This window comes from Mus musculus, chromosome 8, assembly GCF_000001635.26.
Source record: "Mus musculus strain C57BL/6J chromosome 8, GRCm38.p6 C57BL/6J".
Classification (NCBI taxonomy): Eukaryota; Metazoa; Chordata; class Mammalia; order Rodentia; family Muridae; genus Mus; species Mus musculus.
Window position 1 is genome coordinate 121,188,179 of NC_000074.6, and position 16,419 is coordinate 121,204,597.

The 16,419-nt window shown below is 51.9% G+C and overlaps 1 long non-coding RNA gene across 1 annotated transcript; it reads right to left on the minus strand.

Moving 5' to 3' along the window:
* Positions 1 to 11,897: 11,897 nt before the first annotated feature.
* On the minus strand, positions 11,898 to 15,318 carry 5033426O07Rik. The gene is made up of 3 exons (XR_388120.3): positions 14,692 to 15,318; positions 13,365 to 13,448; positions 11,898 to 12,308 (listed from the first exon to the last, which is right to left on the minus strand). It is a non-coding gene; the product is annotated as an RIKEN cDNA 5033426O07 gene (long non-coding RNA).
* Between the last annotated feature and the right edge of the window lie 1,101 nt (positions 15,319 to 16,419).

A 16,419-nucleotide genomic window follows, 5' to 3' on the forward strand; every position in this document is an offset into this window, starting at 1 on the left:
TCATACCAGCGGGCACATGGCTGTTATGCCAGACCAGTTGGCAGAGGAGCCCAAGAACAAACAGCAGTGCCTCTCCTTGTCACCAGTAGTGTGGAGGGGATGCTTCATGCAGCTCAACTCGGGAAATTACCAAAATGTTCAGTCCTAGATGTGATTGAATGCTCTGAACCCATACAACGGAGTACTAGATAGCTGTCAACAAGGAAAGAGGACGTTTTATGCAAACGTCTGCACAGTGGTTCCCAGGGTTCTATTAGTGAACCATCAAGGAAGAAAAGACATAAGTTCAGAATGGAGTGTGTTGTACTGTGCTATTTCTCAGATGTGTGGATATATATGTGTGTGTGTGTGTATAATTTTATTTTATTTACTATATTCACTATTATTCTCCTTATAACATTTCACGTATAGTAGGTGGCTCACAACATCTTACAACTCCAGCTCCAGGAGGTCTAATGCCTTCTTCTGATCTCCATGGACACCGTCGTGGCGAGGCGCACAGACACATAGACACACAGAATTAAACATACTAATAGTAATAAATCATTAAAACACTTCAGCCCACCAGGGTGGGGGACATTGTAGGGATGAACCCACGCTGCTCTTGTGTTGCCACTCTAGGTTTTGGCTTAGGGATTTTGGGGTTTCACTGTATGCATATCTGTGGTCTTCCCGCTCTGTGTGTCTTGCTTGGGTGAGAAGTCTCTTTAGAGAGTGGGGGTCCTGTCTGGTGGCTGAGTTGCTGCAGTAGAGGTGAGCAACAATCTTCTGTGGTCACCACATGCTGTGCCAAATTCCCAGAGTTCAAACTTCGGGGTGTTGGAAAGAACAACAAACCATCAGGGCAACCCCTAGATCCTCCATAGCAGCTAGTTCTCCCACTTTTCAGGAAGCCCTGATAGCTGGCTATGTTCTTCTTCACTCGCCATGACCCCCAAACAATCCAGCTCTCTGTCTTGTGTTCCCACACACGCAGACCCTCCCTTGGGGCAGGCGCTGGCTGGGGACCGGAAGAGAGCCAGCAGTGGATAAGCTGTGCGAGATTGCTGGTGTGTCCCAGCCAGCCTGGCTTTCATGAGAACACACTGCATGGAGGCCTGTGCGAATCCCCTCTCCCCATGGGGGGGGGCGGGGCAGGACTCCCACCCAGCAGTGTCTGCTCTGGTGTTCATCCAGAATGTGCCCAGCTCCGATGGCATCTGGAACTCTGGCCCGCCTCCGTGTACAGCCAGTTTTCCCCTTGGGTTCTGTGCTCATTCTTGAGGACAGTTCTGCTATCTCAGCCTCGGGCACATGGACTATGACTTTCCTATCTGAGTGGCTTCTCAATTGCTGTGATAAATCACCGTGATTACAGCAGCTTAGAGAAGAAAGGAAGAGAGGCATCACCATCACGGCCAGGAGCATGGCGCCAGTCTGGCAGTCTGGCAGGTACGGTGACAGGGCAGCAGCTGATAGCTCTCATCTGGATCCATGAATAGGAAGTAGAAGCAGCACCCTGGGAATGGCCTGAGTGTTTTAAAACCCCAAAGATTACCCCCAGTCACACGCCTCCTCTAAAAAGCCCCGCTTATTAATCATTCCCAAACAGTTCCACCAGCTAGGAACCAAGTATTCAAACCTATGAGCCTGCAAAGGTGACTTTCACTCAAAACAACACACCCTCCCCTGTAGAATTTTGAGGGGAGGAGCAGGTAAGGACCTGGTGTCTGTTCTCTTGATTTCATGGCTTTCAAGCTGTGCTTCCGTGAGCAGATTGCTTTCCCTCTCTGGACCCCGATAGTAAAACAGAAGTGCTAAGCAGAACCCAATGCTCTCAGCCACTGATTTACCTCCCTGAGAAGCCCGCGGCTCTGAGACCTGGCCCAGGTTTGTCCTGTCAGAACCGATGTCTTGTCCCTGACCTCTCAGGATGCTGTGGTATACGTGCGTGGCTGTCGTGTCTCTGCTCCTCGACGACCTGGGGTCTCGCTCACACACAGCCACATGGAGGTCTTTCTCCGAGAAGCCCAGGTCTAAGCTCAGACATTCACCTCCCACACCTCACCGCTGTCCATGTCTGTCAGCCATTCACTTCCCACTCTGAGGCAGGATGGGAGCGAGCTCTCCAGGCAGGTTCTGCCAGCGGGTCGGGTCGGTGCAGGGGGCGCAGCATCCCCTCTCACACCGGTGCTGACTTCTGCAGGGGATGCTTTCCTAGCAAATGACTGCTACCGGTTCCTTGAGACCACTCTTCTGAGCAGTGATAGCCTGTCACCTGGACAAGGGGTGACACTCAGCCAGCACAGGGTGGGAATGTTCTGAGTTCGTGTGTGTGTGTGTGTGTGTGTGTGTGTGTGTGTCTGTGTGTGTGTGTTTTGTTTTGTGTTGTTTTCCTTGTATGTATTTGACACAGTGTCTCATGTACTCCAGGTTGGCCTGAAGCTATCTATTTTATGTATCTGAGTACACTGTATCTATCTACCAGAAGAGGGTATTGGATCCCATTATAGAAGGTTGTGAGTCACCATGTGGTTGCTGGGAATTGAACTCAGGACCTCTAGAAGAGCAGTTGGTGCTCTTAACCACTGAGACATCTCTCCAGCCCCCCTGGAGCTAGCTAGCTACATAGTCAAAGATGACCCTAAACTCCTGATCCCAGCAGATTAAGGGCTTCTTCTACCACACCTGGTTTGTATGGTGTCAGGACCTTCCACGCACAAACACATGCTGGGCAAGCACTCTCCCAAATTGCATGACCCTCCCTCAACCCCGTTCTGTCCTGTGGTCAGGATGGGTCCTTGATGGAGTGTATGGGAGGCAGGGTGCAGCTGGTAGTGACATGGGACACTACACATACACATACATATGAAGAAGTGTTACTTTGGCTCATCCCGTGACATCCCCAGCGAAGAAGCAGAGAGCGATGGATGCTGGACACACTCACTTTCTCCTTTTTATACCATCAGGATCCCAGCCCCGGGGATGATGCTGCCCATACTTAGTGTCTTTTCTCCCCAGTGATCCTACTCTACATAAGCCCACACAGATACGCCCAAAGGCTTATCTCCAAGGCAGTTTTAGATCTAGGAGTGTTAGCATTTAACACTCCCTGCCTGATCTTCCCATCATCCCCTGTCCCCCACCGCCAGTGCTATACTCCCTGCCCCAGGGCCTTTGCACAAACACTGTCTGCCAACTTCATTAGTTCTCTTCTCCCTGAGTTCCCAAAGTCAGCCACATCTCCTAAATCCCTAGATCTAGGAAACTTCTGTTGTACTTTACAGCAGTGGCTCACACCTCTCTCTCTCTGTACCTAGAAAGCTGGTACGGGAGCGGAGCTGGCAGGAAGACCTGCTTACGGCTTCCCTACCACCAGGTAGCTTAGCTCTGAAGCTAGTGCTGATCCCTGTACACACCTTTGGCTTGTTGAGGGGCTCCATGGTGCACCAGTTGCTGTGGTCACACCAGCAGGATTCCCTGTGTGTGCCTTAGCCATTCTTGCTGCTAAAGAACCCTTTCCCCCTGAAATCAGGGCTCTTCCTGTCTCCCCTTACGGTTGCTTGGAGTCCCTAATGCCAGCTAAAGGCTCGCATGCATCATTCCTGCATCTTAGTGGTCCTGCCTCGAGCTCAAGCTCTTTAGAGCTTTGCTGACAGGAAGAGACTCAGTGTGTCTTGAGATAGAAGGCACTGTCCCAGCTGGCCTCCCTAGCAAATCTCAGGCAACAGCTCAGATTGCTTATCACGTTATTGCCTGGGCTTGTATCCTGTCCCTGTCCACCTGGGCTTTCACTAGAGCTAAGCAGGGCCAGGGGGTAGGACCAATGTCCCGTTTCTTGGACTTAAACCTGTGTAGAAGGGGAAGCAGGACATACCATCGACGTGGAAGGTGCTGGAAACCTGACAAACTTCAAAGTCTTGGCTTAGTTTTGCGACGCCTAGACACTCAAATTGCTTCCTAGCCAGTGGGCAGCTGGGATGCGGCTGTCCCCAGCTCTCCACGCCTCCGTTTCTCCACCTGGGAAATGGACTTTTTTTTCCCTGCCCAAGTCATTCAGCCATCCTGATTAGGACTACCTAGGTTCTTCCGACCTCTTTCACATGTCCAGAAAGGATAGAGGGTTGAGAACCGGATGGAGTACAAGATGGAGGTTAGCTCTGACAGGGCCAGTTCTCAAAAGCTCGGACTTGCTGGACACCTACCTACATGAGACCCTCAGGTGACCTCAGATGTTGGAACTTCCTGCCTCAGGGATGAGGATGCCCCTCAGTTTGCTGCCTGATGGCGAGGGGGCCCCCTGCATCAGGTCCTTAGGTATCCCTACCACCATCTTATTCGCCATTTGTTCTAGTCAGAAACTCTCCCCTCACCCCCCATGGGAAACAAAGTATCTTGGAAAGAAGGCCAGAAGGTGAAACGCAGTCACCAGCATGGACGGTCCTCTAGTCAGAGCCTGATGCCCGGGGAAAGCCCCTCCCAGTCTGACGTTTTCTACTTACATCGTAACATTGTACTTAAGTCCGTTTGTTTTGCTTTCTGTCTCCACAACAATTAGTAAGATTTATTTCTTACTGCTCCAGTGAGCTCTGCCAGAACCACACTTCCTTTTGTTTTAAAGGAACAGCCGTCCTGGCAGCAGGACCCAAGTGGGTAGCCTTTCCTTGTCTTTCTTTACATTTTTTTTCTTTTTATATTTATGTATTTTACATGTATGGATGTTTTGCCTGAAGGTATATCTGTGTACCATGTGCGTGCCTGGGGATCCGAAAAGGACATTAAATTCCTTAGAACTGGACTTATGGATGGTTGTGAGCCACCATGTGGGTGCTGAGATCCGAGCCCAGGGCTCTGAACCACTGAGCCATCTCCCCAGCCCCCAGGGAATCTTTCAGTCACAGGAATGAAACAAAGAAACAAATGAAAACCTGATATGAGCTGTCCTCTATGCAAGACCCCTGAGTGGCTTCTGGGTTCTTCATGGTTCACAGCTGGGTTCAGGTAGCACTTCCCAGCTTAGCCCTCAAACTGGCGGCATTGTCTGGGAGTAAGGGAGTTGGGGACAGCATCCCCCCAGTACCTGGACCACCAAGAGCTCAGAAAGCCTCCATTTCTGACATCTCAGGGGCGCCAGGCTCACATTCACCATGGGCACATCTTCCTGAAGTGGTGTTTCAGAGTAAAGGCTTCCTTGAGGTTGTCTCGGCTGATCTGGAAGTGCCTGGCCATGTCTCATTCAGGCTGCACATAGACATGGTCTACCAACAGCACCACAGGAGCATCGCTGTCCTCTTTTTCCCATGCACAGCTGTGTGACTATGACAAGTCTCCTTCCGTCTCTGGAAACTAGAGTGACAACAGCACCCCTGCCTTACTGCAGAGATGATAGTGATGGGCTTGCAGGGCCTGGCTGTGGTACCTGTGGTCAGCTGGATAAAGGACACATGAGCTGTCTGCATCTGCATCCCAAGAGCCTGTGTGTACGCTGCCCTGAAGCATTCAGGAGCTGTTGCCAGGGTGAATGAGCAAAGAATCAACCAGGGCTTGTCATCTGCTAAGAGAGGCTCAGAGTGATTGGCTTTGAGGATGAAGGGCTGGGTCCTCCCGAGGCCACAGGCACGGTCCTCCCAAGGACATGGGCAGTTGTGATGAGGACTCTCTATCGGAGCACTCAGTAGGATCCTCCTCATCCATGCCTGATTTTGGCCTGGGGCTCTGGAGCAGATGCCCATCTCAGAGTATCTGTGCTTCAAACACTCAGCCTGGCACTGCCCCTCAGTACCTTGAAGCTGCCTGTCCATCCCCTCATCCCTCTCTTCACCCATCCGTCCATGTAACCATACATACATACATCCAGCCAGCCATGTACCTAGTTGTTCATGTAACCTTTCATCTACATATCTGTCTATCCATCCATCCATCCATCCATCCATCCATCCATCCATCCATCCACAAATCCATGCATGTATGTATCATCTGTGAATCTTCCTATTAATGTACCATTTATCCACCCAGCTATCCAGCAACCTACCCAGGTACTAATCCATCCATTTATCCCTCCCTCCCTCCCTCCCTCCCTCCCTCCCTCCCTCCCTCCCTCCCTCCCTCCCTCTCTCTCTCTCCCCCCTTTCTCCCCTATACTCTCTTCCTTCCTCCACCCCCCTCTTCCTCCCTCCCTACTCTCTCTCCCTTCCTCCCCCCTTCAACCCTCTTTCTCCCTCTCTTCCTCCCCCCTCTCTTCCCTCCCTCCTTTATCCACCTGTCTGTCTATCTATCCCCCCTTCCTTTCTGAGCACCTGAAGTCTGCTAGCAGCATTTCTTGGGGAACCATGTCTCAGGAGACCACAGGTCTCTTCTCAACGCTGCAGCCAGCCTTTTCTGGGCACAGGGACCTTGTCTTCCAGACTTGGGGGCTCAGAATGGAGCATGGTCTCCTGTATGTGGGAGCTGCTCTGGGAGTCTCCTGTCTGCTTGGCCACCCTGCTGTCTTCTCCGTGTTCAGATCGGCTCCGGAACACAGAAGGGCTCAGTATCTGTGATGTATGACTATACTGGTGGCTCCCCCTTCCACCAGCTGCCCTTAAAGGTCTAGCGCTGTCATGGCTCTGGAAGGCCAGGGCTCTGGTGCTGTCTTGGAGCGGCTGCTGCCCGGTGCATACACATATTCATGAGATCAGAACATGCTAAGTTTGTGCTCAACGTATGGGTCATCTTACCGTTCCCCTTTCCTTTTCTGGATCAGGTAACTTGTAGCCTCCTGGCACCAGCCATGTGTAGGTTTCTGAGGAGTCCTGGAAAAGACCACAGCTTCAGAGTCATTTCTGTCCCATCATGCATCAGGGTCCAGCTGACTTCTTCAAATGTCTCTCTGTCTCTGGGCAGGAGGGATGGCTCAGCAAAGAAGAACACAGGCTGCTCCTTCAGGGGATCTGGGTTCAATTCCTAGAACCCACAGGACAGCTCACAACTGTCTGTCCTTCCAGTTCCAGAGGATCCAATGCCTTCTCCTGGGACCCGTGAGCACTGTGAGTCTACGGTGCCTAGATAGACACGCAGACAAAACACTCACATACGTTTAAAACTACATCACTTTCTCCTGTTGTGGTGGCATGTGCCAACCAGCTGGGCAGGTCCCCTGTCTCAGGCTGAGTGGGACTTAGGGACATCTATCTCTTCTTTGATACCCTCTGCTTTTGTCTTCCTGGACTGCCATAGCCCCCAGCCACAGACAGGGATGGGGGTGAGGAATTTCTCCGTGACTTTAGGCTATAGAGGCTGGAGGTCACGGTGTGGAGAACCTGGCCATCCTGTGGGCTATGGGCTGGGATCTGCAGCAGGTTTAGCCTCAAGGGCTGACTATGTTTGACCGTCATTGTTTGCTTGCCTGTAGCTGCCCTCCTGGCCTCTGCCTAGCTCTCCTGTCTCTCTCTGTCTGGTTATCTCTAGGTACAAATTTCTGGGGACATAGTCTTACTTGGCCAGAGCCACCGGGGAATTTTACTAAGCCGATGATGGTGTTCCTTTCTTTAGATACATTCTGACGCTGCAGTGGGTTGAGGTGGCAGCGCCGCCTTGGGACTCAACCCTGGGATGCTCAGGTTGTAGTTTCCTGTTACCTGCTTCCGTCGTTCTTCCCGGAGCCCTTGAGGGTTCCTCCTCTTGGGCTTTCTGAGCATGCTCTCTGGGCCTCATGAGCTGGCAGGGGCTTGGGGGAACAGAAGGGAGGCTGTGACTTTTCTGCACATTGATGTATCCTCTGCAACCCAGTGTGAGCCTGACACATAGTAGGGGCTCAGTGTGAGCCTGACACATAGTAGGGGCTCAGCAGATGTTTGTTGAATGAATGCATGAACTGACTCTTCGTGTCCTCCACTCAATAGAGCATCCCCTGCAGCCAGAACATGGCGGCTTTGCCAGGCTGGGGCCTGGCCAGAGAGAGTGGCCCATAAATGCTTGGGAACTAGAGTCACGGTTCAGTCCAGTGGTGAGACTTCCTGTGACTCAGTAAGTCACTTTAACTAATGGAGACTTCCAATCCCAGTGGAATGGATGGCTCAGCTATGCCGATTATTTCTGAGTTTTTAAAAAGTGACTCTTCAAAGAACTCAGTCCCTGGGGGCTTCTGGCTCTCTGTGAAGGCTGACGCCACTCTCTCAAGTAGCTCATGTTGGCCTCCAGACAAGAGTCGACGGTGGTTTTCAGAAATAATGCTTTTTGTTTTATGAAAGTAGAATTAAGAAAATTTACAGAAGAAGAGGGGATGAAGGGGAGGAAACCATCCATCAGCCACAGGCCTCGGATTCCATAATATGCTGTTGCGTCTCCTTCAGGTTATTCTTATATGCCTGCTTTTATTTGATGGTAAACAAATTTAAACGGGATTGGACTGTCGCTCATTTCCACGTAGCATGCATGCTGTCTGGGGATGCACGCAGGTGGGGTGGCAGAGAGCTGGAGGTCCAGGCCTGGAAGCAGGCGATGGCCTGAGCTCGAGGAGGGTGGGGGGACAGACCACCTTGCCAGTGTGTGGGAACTGCTGGTCCAGGGCAGGGTCCTCTGAGACCTTGGCCTGAGTGTCGGTGTGCCTTGCCTTGCATGAAGGTTCTCAGCCCACAGAGTTCAGCACGGCACAGCCGGGTCCCGGCCCCAATCTCCAGCTCACCCACAACTTGCACTTCTCTAACTATGAGGCCTCCTGCAGCCTGGGTAGGAAAAGCCAAGCTTTCTAACCAAGAGAGCAGCCCCTGATCTGCTGGACCAAGTCAGCCATGGTATTCTGGAGGGGAACTCACCCCTCCTGGTGGCTGGGTCCTGTGGTAGCCACTGATGTCATTTCAGAGAAAAAGCCTGAAGAGATGTTTTGTTTCTCAGGCCGTGTCTCTGAAATTGCTGTTGTTGTTGGGGTGTGTGTGTGTGTGTGTGTGTGTCTTATCCAATATTGGCATTTCATCCGAAAGCAAATGTTCCAAACCCCAAACCGCTAATCCCGACTCACTGGAGGCCTCTTCCCCGGTAGGGCTGGCGCCAACTGGGAAAGACGGGTCGCCTGGTTCAGTGCACCACAGGGCTGGGGTGATGGGTGAACAGCTGCGGGAGGTGGGGGGGGGGGGGACACCCAGCATTTATAAGGGCCAGGAGCTGGGTGGAGGATAAGAGGCCAGGGAGGGTGAACAGGAGGCATATGAGAAGGACGTTTATCTCCTAGGAGCTGTGGCCAGCCAAGAATGCCACAGCAGGCCTTCCTAAGTGTGTCTTCCAACTGTGCAGGGGAGGTTCACCCTTGGCTGACATGCTGGGAACACAGAGGGTGTCGCTGGCATAGACTCTCTCGGCCTGATCCACAGCAGGCTGGAGGGCAGCCACCAAGGAGGCTTGCCTTGCTGTTGGTGGCCTGGAGGGTGAACTGTGGCTTGCAATGGGGAAGCCCCCTCCCCAGACCTACTGGAGGGCAGGATGAGTCAGTATCTTAACTTCCAGTACCTTTCTAGGTCCCTTCAAGTCCCCACCTGGGACTGTGCTTCCTGGTGAATTCGGTATACCATAGCCGGCCACAGATTAGCATGTAAGAGTTATCTTTGGTTGCAAACTATCAAGATCCCACTGTATGGCCGACTTCTGGGCTAATGGTATCCTGCATACCACCATGGGTATGTCATCACACCAGTGATGTCTAGGGTCCAGGGACCCACTTTGCAGATGGAGAAACTGACACTCACAGAGGCTAAGAGACATGCCAGAACAGTAGACCTGGACTCTCTCCAACATCAGGCTATCCTTCGGTAGGCTGAGTGTCCCCTACTCAAAAGACGTGCCTGTGTTTGAACTGGACACCCTGTTATGATTTGTCTGGGCTCAGCCCAGGGAGTGGCACGATTAGAAGGTGTAGCCCTGTTGGAGTAGGTGTGTCACTGTGGGCATGGGCTTTAAGACCCTCATCCTAGCTGCCTGGAAGCCAGTATTCTGCCAACAGCCTCCAGATGAAGATGTAGAACTCTCAGCTCCTCCTGTACCATGCCTCCCTGGATGCTGCCATGTTCCTGTCTTGATGATAATGGACTGAACCTCTGAACCTGTAAGCCAGCCCCAATTAAATGTTGTCCTTATAAGAGCTGCCTTGGTCATGGTGTCTGTTCACAGCAGTAAAACCCTAACTAAGACACCCTTGAGTGAAAATCGGGTCTCTGCTCTTACAGTTGGTATTTAATCTCAAACGGGGGTTTTCCACCCTGCCTTTGGTCATCCAGTTCCCAGATAAAAGACCCACAGCTTTTACATTTACGATAAGCCCTTAATTCACTAGAGCTGGACAGATATCTACCCTCTGAGTTATTATGTTTTCACGACCTCCCTGCCAATAACCACACACTAGGACCTGCCATGTCCTGTCTGGGCTGCTCTTAACTCCAAGTGGCCAGCCCTCGCAGCCATGTTTTTAACATTCTTACCCCATGGTGCTTTCTCCTCTCTCCACTTTCTTCCTCCTCTTCTCTTCTCGTGGTCTCTCCTCAGACCCCAAGCCTGGGAACTAAAACCCCTGCTTATGTCCTGCCCAGCTATAGGTTCATGGCATCTTTATTTAACCAACAGTTTTAAGGAGCCAGGTTACATTGTATGCATGAATTCTCTCATCCCTGTGGGTAACCAGGTCTGGGGGCTGGGGGGATATATTTAGCATTACAATACATAGCAAAAGACCAAACCTGGACACTCTGCGGGCTTCATCCAGAGGAGAAGTCCGGTGGGTTCAGAATGGGCCCTGAAGCCCACTATCTAAGTGCCACAGGGGAGAAACAGCAGGCTCTGAGCACATGCGCTTGAGTGCCTGTCTACCCCAGGAATGATGGTTCATCCCCCTTGGTGACAAGATGTTGCCCCTTCACTAGAAAGTATTTACCCATGGCCCACCATGGGGGGTCCTGGCCCCAGGAGTATGGCAGGGGCCAGCTCGAAGTCTGTCCATCCCTCTGGGCGGGTCCTCTGAGGACGGAGAAGAATGAAAGGAAGAAAGGGGGGGGGAACAAGAGGGAGAGGGAGAGGCAGGGAGGGGGAGGGAAGGGGGGAAAGGACAGAGGAAGGAAGAGAAACAGGGGAGGGGCAAGGAAAGAAATGAAGGAGGAAGGGAGGGGAGGAAGGGACAGAGCGGAGAGGGAAGGGATTTCCAGGTGGTGAAGGGGAGAGGGGTGGAGCGCGTCTGGAAAGGTTGCTTGAGGTGTGGTGGTGGGGATACTTGTCAGAGTGTCACTGTGGTGGCAGGCCAGGGGCCAAAGCCCCAATTCTTCGATTTGTGACAAATGACTCCCCATTACCCCAACAGTGACACAATGCTTCAAGGACTGTCGTCTCGTTCCAAAGTCTAAGAGTCGATCTGCTAAAACGGCATTTCTCATTGAGTTCTTCCTTCACCGAATAGAAGTGGGGCTCATCTCGAAGATTCTTGGCTCTGGAGTCAGGAGTCAGATTGGGAGGCTCATAGCTGCCTGACAGAGGCTGGGGCTGTCGGGGCTTCTCTCTACCCACCCCTCTCCTCTGAGGCTCTCCGTCCCTGTCTCTTCATGGCCAAGGAGGAAGGGCATCTAACACATCACTCAAGGGCTATCATAGCAAGGGTCTGCCATGCCAGTCTTTGTTTAGGGTGTAGCTGCACGCCACCAGGCACAATCTCCTGCTCTCCCTGCTTGCCCCTGTAGAGGTTCCTACAGGCAGTGCTCAGCTTGGAAGCCTCCCCCACTTCGGTCTGTCCTCCCTGGCCACGTGAGCACCTGCTAAGTCCACACCTAGGAGCAATGGTCCGTGCTCCTTCCAAGACATGGTGACAGCACTTCCTGAAGCAGCATTTCCCCCTCCCCCCACACCTACTTTGGGTGCCTGTCCAGGTGTGACTGTGGACTTCCCAGACATGTGGGGAGAGCTACCGCAAATTTATGTTTTTAACATTTATAACCAATAAACTTTGGCTCCAACATCAACATAAGAAAAGACAGATGATAAATCCTCTCGGCAGTGAGGGACAGAGGCCAGCCCACAGGCTTGCTGTCCCGTTTGCAAAGCTGCTGCCACCGGATGGATGCTGGGCTGCCCAGCTTCTGAGCTGAGTGTCCACGGTCGTCATGGATCCTCCGTCCAGCTTAGTCCCAGCACAGAGCGAAGGGGAACCGGACTCAGCGCCGGCTACCAGTCTGTCCAGACCTGACCATGTGAGCTCTCTCTGGAGGACTGCTCCCGTCAGGAAAGCTCCTTTGTAGAAAGGCAAATGGAATATCTCAAAATCTACTGCAGCCTTCACTGTGATGGCTGAACTGGGCTGCCACAGCAGGATCCAACGGGCTGGGCTGAGGGTTTACAGAAAGCTGAGAATTAGCTGGTGAATTGCATGTTCAGCTCAGCTACACACACACACACACACACACACACACACACACACACACACAAACACACACTCACACACAGAGCACCCCCCAACAGTCAGATGCATACACACACACCACACACACTCTACACACAGATATACATATACACACCACACACACACCACACATACACTACACACAGATACACAGACATACACAGGCACACACCATACATACCACACAGAGACACATACACACATACCACATACCACACACACCACACACACATACATACAGATACACATGCACACACAGACACACACCATACATCACACATACATACCACACACATAGATAAACATAGAGATACACACAGACACCACACACATAACACAGACACACATAATACAGACAGACAGACAGACACATTACACACATACCACATACACACACACACACACACAGACAAATCACACACCACACATGTAACACAGACAGACAGATATCACACACACACACACACACACACACACACACACACACACACAATCTCAGGGAATTCCTCAGACTTAGGGAAGGCAGGAAGAGGAAGCCATTTGCCTACAGCCAGGCATGCAGAGAACAATAGAGAACTCCAGGGAACCCCAGAGGTGACTCTGATAAGATTAATAAAACTGATGGACAGCTAGCCAGACTGAGCAGGAAGAGGGAGGCCAGGCTGTGTGACATCCGTGAGGTCAGTGCTGACATCACTGCTCAACTTACAGAGGCGTGAGAAAGTGGCCAGTGTGCTCAGAAGGTGTGATGTGCTAAAGTGACAGGCGAGAGGTGGGAGTGGGAGCAGGAAGGGTGGGAGAGGGGGGAGGGGGATGCAGGGAAGGAGGCTTGAGGAGCAGGCACTCAAACAGGCGTGACCCCCCCCCCTCCCCAGGACACTCCAGGCCCACACGGCTCCACTGAACAGCCCGGTGGCACAGTCCCAACATCCCAGGATGAGGCAGTAGGATCACAAGTTCAAGGCCAGCCCCTGAAACTTACCGAGAGTCTGTCTCAAAACTTGGTAAAAGCCCGTGGATGTAGCGTAGTGGTGGGGCTCTTGTCCAGCACACCCAACAGAGGATTCTAATCCCAGCACAGGAGAAAAAAAAAAAAGTCACAAACTTTTTTTTAGTAAATTGAGTGATGAGAACATACTTGCTTCACGGCCCACTTTACGGGGTCATCCAGACACTAAAACCAGTCAGAAATGACAAGAAAACTGCAGACGGCTCTCCCCAGAAACACAGAAATCAAAAACTCCAGGCAGAGCTTGAGACGGGAAACCCAACAGTAAACAAAAACGATGATGTCATGACCAGGAGCTCTGTCCAGGGAACTGGAGGGTTAGAAATCTCAGCCAGTGGTGGCACACACCTATAGTCCCTGTGTTTGGGGGTGGAGGCCACAGCGAGGCTCCTCCTCCAACGAACTGAGGTCTGGCAGTGTGGCTCAGTGGTAAGATGCTTGTCTGGCATGTTCAAGACCCTGACAAAGAAGGGGGCAAAGAAGGGGTGAGGACGGAAGCCGTGGAAGGAGGGAGAGAGGGGAGATCTGTTTCTGTAACCACTCACGTATGTGAATAATAATAATATTCACGTATGTGAATAATAATCGGGAAGAGGGCCTCGCCATCACCTCCCTACAGCAACGTAAACATCCTGATGTTGAAGAGACTCCCAGAGGTCAAGGAAGCTACAATTACAACACACCCAACTTCTGGGGAAAACCTTGAGATTTCCTCTGCTGGAGAACTCTACCAGATCTTTGACCAATTGTGCACAATGTTTCGTAAGAAACGCTCAAGGTGGGTCCACCTTTCAATGTGCTTCATGGAGCTAGAACTGTCAGAATGCCAGTTAGATATGCATAGAAAAAAAGACCCAGAAAACTATATTTCAATAAACATGGGTTGGTCTAACAATTCAAAATGACATCATCCCTCAAGGGTGTGTATTATGCTCCCTCCCCTCCGACTGCTGTCCTGTGACAACAGATGAAGCCCAGCGGAGTCAATGCCCTCAGCCAGAGCCAACCACCCTAGACTGTGCTGGAGAGACCACAGTGGGTCAGCTTCTGTTAACAGGCTTGCCTTAGCTGTGGCCATATGAGCGAGGTCTCAGAACTCTGCAGACAGACTCACACTGTCCACACACCAAAGCACCAGGCTCAAACTTGTTCTCTAAGGGAACCTTCCCTGAGCTCAGGGCAACCGACCCACCAAGTCACGAGTGGGCCCGAAGCCAGCCATGATTCAGTGTTCAGTTCCATGCACACGCTTTCTACCGTCGATGCCATCCCCCACGGGCAAGTTCTGTGCGACACTCACCTGGCTCTGAGAACATCATTCAGAGAAGTGCTCCTTTCAAACAGGGCAGAGAGAACACGCCACACAGCTGTGCGTGCGTGCATTTCTTCCAGCACGAACCCGCCCAGCCTGCAGCCCGTATGAGCTTTTTCCCTTTTCCCCTTTGATGCTGGGGACCTCAGTAGACCAGCAAGCCGCAGTCAGGATCAGGAATGTGCTCAGAGACCATTAGGGCAGACAACCCAGAGAAGTCTCAAGGAACTCAAAATGTATGAGCTGGAAAACACGCTATGAAAGGCCCTTTCAGGCCGTTCCTCTGGGAGTTTGCTTTTGGATTAAAAGGGGGTTTATTCAGGTCTTCACAAATAGCTGAGCCGGGCAACCCTTCCGTCATGATGGATTGCAGAGTGGAGACTGGCACGGTCTGACTGGGGATGCCAGGACGAATGGCACAAAACCAGGTGACACACCTTCAAAGGACGGAGGCTCAAAACATCCTCAGAAATGTGGCCAGGTCCTGTGACAGAGAAGGTGCGGGTGGAACACGCCGCCTTGGACTCCACTCTCCATTTCCTTACAGAGGGAAGAAAAATGACTGAAATGGCATTCTTCTGTTTTCTTCACTCCTAGCAAAATGAGTGCGGCTCCCACCCCTTCTCTCCCTGGTTCTACAGAGCTGATGCTCTGGCCATCAGTGTTCCCAGGGAAAGCGCTCAGTTGTCCCCTCTAGTCAGGGGCTGAGGGCAGGCCCAGGCCACGCTCCTGCTCAGAGGTCAGCCTCTTTCATGCGTGGGTCTAGTGGGTCTAGAGCAGATCCCCTGGCCTTCCAGCTAGGGCTCCTCCCCCACACTATTTCACGATGGGCAAGCTTTGATGGACAGAGGCCTCGGGTCTTGGTCAGTGAACCCCAGCTCCTCCTCTGCTGGCTTCGGATGAGACGACGGAGCTCTGTGGCCTGCCACTGGGCAATGTGCAGGTCCAGGTCCCCGCGCCAGCAGAACCTCTGAGGTGTCTGACCCCAGATGCACCTTGACTGTGGCCAGCTGGCCAGGCTGCCCTTTCGTTTTCCCTCCATTTTTAATCCTTTAATGGGTATGCGCCCACCCGGTCCTAGTACTCATTAACACATATTTAAATAATTATGGAAAAATCCGCACTTTATGCAGCCTCAAGCACTCTGACCCCCAGCTTTCTGCAGCTGGTCTTAGGGTGTTCCAAATATTTGGCACCTTTTAATCCCTGCACTGAAAGTGCCTCTCTCTGTGCTGTGGTCTCAGTGGCCTGCGCTGCACACCTGCCTCGACCCAGGCTCCCAAGCGCTCCAAACACTCTCTTGTTCTTTCTCTCTGCCTCCCACCCGCTTCCTGGCTAAACTTGAGAGCTGGGATGAATGCGCTATTGAGAAGCCCCTGGCTGGCTGCCCTGCGAGCTCAGGGCTCCTCTGGGTTGGTAGAGTTTTTCCAGCTTAGACCAAGGGTAGGTAGAGGGACCAGGAGGTCCCATCGGCCAACACAACTGAGCTGACTGACTGGAAGGTAGAGTGAGAGCATACACACACATACGTGTATACAAACAGGTGTGTGCACACATGCACAGACCTGTATATGTGCATGCTTAGACGAGTCTATAAAACACATGTATATATACTTACATGTGTACTGTACATGTATGTTGATACAGATATATATCTAGTACATGTACATGTATGTACATGCATGTACACACATGATCATGCATGTACATACGTGT